A 6,000-nucleotide genomic window follows, 5' to 3' on the forward strand; every position below is an offset into this window, starting at 1 on the left:
GGATCCAATCTTGCAACCTTACAGTTAACTAGTCCAACAAAATAACGACCTGCCTCTCTCTCGTTTCACTCCACATGCAGACTGCCTGTTACGCGAATGCATTAAGCCAGGGTAAGTTGCTAGCTAGGATTAAATTTATCTTATATAAAACAATCAATCGATCACTAGTTAACGACACATGGTTGATGATATTACTAGATATTATCTAGCGTGCCCTGCGTTGCATATATTCTGACTGAGCATACAAGTATCTAAGTATCTGACTGAGCGGTGGTAGACTGAAGCAGGCGCGTAAACATTCATTCAACTGCACTTTAGTGCGTTTGCCAGCAGCTCTTCGTTGTGCGTCAAGCATTGCACTGTTTATGACTTCAAGCCTATCAACTCCGAGATGAGGCTGGTGTAACCGAAGTGAAATGGCTAGCTAGTTAGCGCGCGCTAATAGCATTTCAAACGTCACTCGCTCTGAGCCTTGGGGTGGTTGTTTCCCTTGCTCTGCATGGGTAATGCTGCTTCGATGGTGGCTGTCGTTGTGTTGCTGGTTTTAGCTCAGGGAGGAGCGAGGAGGGGGACGGAAGCTATACTGTTACACTGGCAATACTAAATTGCCTATAAGAACATCCAATAGTCAAAGGTTAATGAAATACAAATGGTATAGCGGGAAAAAGTCCTATAATTCCTATAATAACTACAACCTAAATCTTCTTACCTGGGAATATTGAAGACTCGTGTTAAAAGGAACCACCAGCTTTCATATGTTCTCATGTTCTGAGCAAGGAACTGAAACGTTAGCTTTCTTACATATTGCACTTTTACTTTCTTCTCCTTTGTTTTTGCATTATTTAAACCAAATTGAACATGTTTCATTATTTACTTGAGGCTAAATTGATTTTATTGATGTATTATGTTAAGTTAAAATAAGTGTTCATTCAGTATTGTTGTAATTGTCATTATTACAATTTGTTTTTAAATTTATTGACTGATTTGAATCGGTATCGGCTTTTTTGGTCCTCCAATAATCGGTGTCTTAATATTGTCTGACAGTCAATATACTGTATATATGTCATGTACCCTGACTTCACCCTGCAAATTTTCAACTAAAATTGTCCAAGATGAGCTAGCTAGCATGATAAACAGTGCTGACAATTCCATTTGGGCTACCTAGCAAAATGATATAGCCAACATTTTGTCTATACTGATGCTGTTAGAATAACCAAACAGTTGGATAAACAAATCATGTGTTAAACCTTATGTGATGTATGACAGGATTGGATGAAGAATGCAATTGTAATGTTTGTTGCTTTGTGTATCAGAAAATTTGCTTGAAATAACCTCACTGCAATACTGCTCACCATAGGTGTTTTCAAAGAACTGTCAGAGAAGGTGAGCTCTCTACCCACTCAGCCTTTTAGCTCCCCGCCCACTCAGTCTTTCTTTTCAGACTTCCTGGTAATTTGACATACGAGAAAGTCATAAAAAATATTTTAAAAATTTAGCATTTTTATTGGGAAAAATATTTTGTCACTCAAAAGGCTATTTTACATGGGAATCGGAATAACTGTTCGGGACCTTAAGACTTTCCGGAGTCAGGCCTGGACAGATGCTCAATTGCCCAGATACTCAAATAAACCCCCCCCCCCAAACCTGGTGTGTATGTCTGAAGGGATTGTATCGGCATTATGACAAGGTACCTAGCATATCAGAGGTGTTATCTAAACATTTTGTTTTACCCTCTTTCTGTACAGGCAGTGTGGTGGCCAGAGTGCGCTCAGTGACTTTCTTGGGGACGTCTGTGACTGGAGGGGGGCGGATCATGGACACTTTGTAAAGGACGTCTCTTTTAACCTCTTACCTTATGTTGATCTCTGAAAGGGTTTAAAATGCCTTGTAGAAAACGTTTGTGTAAAATATTTGTACAACTGTCACTAAGGCTGGAGTTTTTCACTGTTTTTAAAATGTTTTTGTTTAGAGGTCAAGGTTTTATTTTTTTAAAGGGGGGCCTTTGCATTTTGTTTCTTCTTATTCTAGGAGAGGAATGGACACTTTTTTCTATTTGTAGGTACTTGTGCCTTTGCATGCCTGAGTTGCAGTGTGTTTGTTTTTGTTAGCTAAATTGTAATAGATGTATTTAGATGTTATAATTAATTACACCACCCTCCGCAAATATTAGCTCTATTTGGTTCCAAATATGGTTTCCATGACTGACATATCAGAATTATTGTATCCATGGAAATGATGGAATAGACCAATTAAGACCAACTTGCTCTCGATAGACCAACTCACTCTTACATACTGAGAGCTGTGTGTGTGTCTTTGTGCATGACTGTGTGTGAGTGCCTTTGCTGCATGACTGTATGCTTGAGTGAGTGAGTGAGTAGCATGCATGAATGTGTGGATATAAATACAAAGGGACTCTTTTTACTTGTCATCCTCTTTCAGTCTTGTTTTCTGGAACATGTACCAAAAAGGCAAATGTACATTTAATGCGACGTCACATGGTTGGTGTGACATTGCGGATGGTAACATTCCTACACCAAATCATTATTTTAAAGAGAAACTTTGAAAAGAGGATGACAACTACAGCCTTGTAGCAGACTAGGGGGACAAAGGGAGGTGAATGGGTGTATTTGCACTGTTATGATGTTGACGATAAGTTTCATAATGGTTTCAGGTTGCATATCCCCCTAACCCCCAACCCTTCTGTTTCCATTGGATGGGGACTAATAGTGGACTAATTTCCATTATTTTGCTAATAAAATAAATGCTGTGGTGAAACGACGACATCCTTCAACAATGATGGCCTCAATTTCTTTCTTGTGATGATTTTGGACTAATATTTGTATTTTTCTGCCACCCTTGACACTACATGCCAACACGCACAAACACTCATGCATACATGTAGTTTTACACGTGCTTATACACCCAAGCATTGTTCACCTGACAAAACAGATTAAACTCACACTGTCTTGTCCTTACCTGTGACATCACTCCAGGTATCCATGACAATGGACTGACTGGAGGTTCATCTAATTTGCAATGGACAATACATGTGGTAACTTAAACCAATAAGACATGCATATTAAAGGTTTAAGTAGTAACATTTATTCATGACGTGTATTCACAACTCATTCTAGGTCATGATGGACTGTCTAGACGGGCAGCCCAATTTTGATATTGGTCTTTTGACCAATCACATCTGATCTTTTCACATCACATAATTTTCAAAGCTGATCTGATTGGTCAAAAGACCAATTCGTGAGAGGAAGCATATCAGAATTGGGCTGTCTAAATGCAGCCGATGGCAGGCTCAGCACACCTCAATCTGTCTGTGTAGTTGAATAGTTGGCTCACAGCACCCTCTAAATCAAATCAAATTTTATTTGTCACATACACCTGGTTAGCAGATGTTCATGCGAGTGTAGTGAAATGCTTGTGCTTCTAGTTCCGACAATGCAGTAATAACCAACAAGTAATCAAGCTAACAATTCCAAAACTACTACCTTATAGACAAGTGTAAGGGGATAAATAATAATTACATAAAGATATGAGTGAGTGATGGTACAGAGTGGCATAGGCAAGATACAGTAGATGGTATTGAGTGCAGTATATACATATGAGATGAGTATGTAAACAAAGTGGCATAGTTAAAGTGGCTAGTGATACATGTATTACATAAAGATGCAGTAGATGATATAGAGTACAGTATATATGATATACTCTATGATATAGAGTACAGTATTGTTGCTATACATATGAGATGAATAATGTAGGGTATGTAAACATATTAGGTAGCATAGTTTAAAGGCTAGTGATATATTTTACATAATTTCCCATCAATTCCCATTATTAAAGTGGCTGGAGTTGAGTAAGTATGTTGGCAGCAGCCACTCAATGTTAGTGATGGCTGTTTAACAGTCTGATGGCCTTGAGATAGAAGCTGTTTTTCAGTCTCTCGGTCCCAGCTTTGATGCACCTGTACTGACCTCGCCTTCTGGATGATAGCGGGGTGAACAGGCAGTGGCTCGGGTGGTTGTTGTCCTTGATGATCTTTATGGCCTTCCTGTGACATCGGGTGGTGTAGGTGTCCTGGAGGGCAGGTAGTTTGCCCCCGGTGATGCGTTGTGCAGACCTCACTACCCTCTGGAGAGCCTTACGGTTGTGGGCGGAGCAGTTGCCGTACCAGGCGGTGATACAGCCCGACAGGATGCTCTCAATTGTGCATCTGTAGAAGTTTGTGAGTGCTTTCGGTGACAAGCCTAATTTCTTCAGCCTCCTGAGGTTGAAGAGCCGCTGCTGCGCCTTCTTCACGATGCTGTCTGAGTGGGTGGACCAATTCAGTTTGTCTGTGATGTGTACGCAGAGGAACATAAAACGTACTACCCTCTCCACTACTGTTCCATCAATGTGGATAGGGGGGTGTTCCCTCTGCTGTTTCCTGAAGTCCACAATCATCTCCTTAGTTTTGTTGACGTTGAGTGTGAGGTTATTTTCCTGACACCACACTCCGAGGGCCCCCACCTCCTCCCTGTAGGCCGTCTCGTCGTTGTTGGTAATCAAGCCTACCACTGTTGTGTCGTCCGCAAACTTGATGATTGAGTTGGAGGCGTGCGTGGCCATGCAGTCGTGGGTGAAGAGGGAGTACAGGAGAGGGCTCAGAACGCACCCTTGTGGGGCCACAGTGTTGAGGATCAGTGTGGTGGAAATGTTGTTGCCTACCCTCACCACCTGGGGGCGGCCCGTCAGGAAGTCCAGTACCCAGTTGCACAGGGCGGGGTCGAGACCCAGGGTCTCGAGCTTGGAGGGCACTATGGTGTTAAATGCAGAGCTGTAGTCGATGAACAGCATTCTCACATATGTATTCCTCTTGTCCAGATGGGTTAGGGCAGTGTGCAGTGTGGTTGAGATTGCATCGTCAGGCTAAATACAGTAGCGAGACTACATACAGACACCGGTTCTTCAGGCTGATTGAGGTAGTATGTATATGTAGATATGGTTAAAGTGACTATGCATATATGATGAACAGAGAATAGCAGTAGCATAAAGAGGGGGTGGCGGGACACAATGCTGATAGTCCGGTTAGCCAATGTATGGGAGCACTGGTTGGTCGGGCCAATTGAGGTAGTATGTACAGTGGGACAAAAAAAGTATTTAGTCAGCCACCAATTGTGCAAGTTCTCCCACATCATAGGTACACTTCAACTATGACAGACAAAATGAGAGAAAGAAATCCAGAAAATCACATTGTAGAATTTTTTATGAATTTATTTGCAAATTATGGTGGGAAATAAGTATTTGGTCACCTACAAACAAGCAAGATTTATGGCTCTCACAGACCTGTAACTTATTCTTTAAGAGGCTCCTCTGTCCTCCCCTTGTTACCTGCATTAATGGCACCTGTTGGTAATACAGACTCAATCAGGGAAATGTTGAAAATGTCAGTGAAGACACCTGCCAGTTGGTCAGCACATGCCCGGAGCACACGTCCTGTTAATCCGTCTGGCCCCGCAGCCTTTTGTATGTTAACCTGTTTAAAGGTCTTACTCACGTCGGCTATGGAGAGCGTGATCACACAGTCATCCGGGAACAGCTGATGCTCTCATGCATGCCTCAGTGTTACTTGCCTCGAAGCGAGCATAGAAGTGATTTAGCTCGTCTGGTAGGCTCGTGTGACTGGGCAGCTCCTGGCTGTGCTTCCCTTTGTAGTCTGTAATAGTTTTAAGCCCCGCCACATAAGACGAGCGTCGGAGCCGGTGTAGTACGATTCAATCTTAGCCCTGTATTGGCGCTTTGCCTGTTTGATGGTTTGTCGCAGGGCATAGCAGGATTTCTTGTAAGCTTCCGGGTTAGAGTCCCGCACCTTGAAAGCGGCAGCTCTACCCTATAGCTCAGTGCGAATGTTGCCTGTAATTAATGGCTTCTGGTTGGGGTATGTACGTACAATCACTGTGGGGACGACGTCGTCAATGCATTTATTGATGAAGCCAGTGACTGATGTGGTGT

General features: G+C 42.4%; 1 protein-coding gene across 1 annotated transcript in view; it reads left to right on the top strand.

The window, feature by feature from the left end:
* Nucleotides 1–2,791, top strand: part of LOC124035303 (guanine nucleotide-binding protein G(i) subunit alpha-1) — a 75,455-nt gene extending 72,664 nt beyond the window's left edge. The window contains exon 9 of the mRNA XM_046348770.1: nt 1,746–2,791. The gene's annotated coding sequence lies outside the window, so the exon portion shown is untranslated. The remainder of the gene's footprint in view (nt 1–1,745) is intronic.
* Nucleotides 2,792–6,000: the final 3,209 nt, after the last annotated feature.

Source organism: Oncorhynchus gorbuscha, linkage group LG01 (genome assembly GCF_021184085.1).
Source record: "Oncorhynchus gorbuscha isolate QuinsamMale2020 ecotype Even-year linkage group LG01, OgorEven_v1.0, whole genome shotgun sequence".
Lineage (NCBI taxonomy): Eukaryota > Metazoa > Chordata > Actinopteri > Salmoniformes > Salmonidae > Oncorhynchus > Oncorhynchus gorbuscha.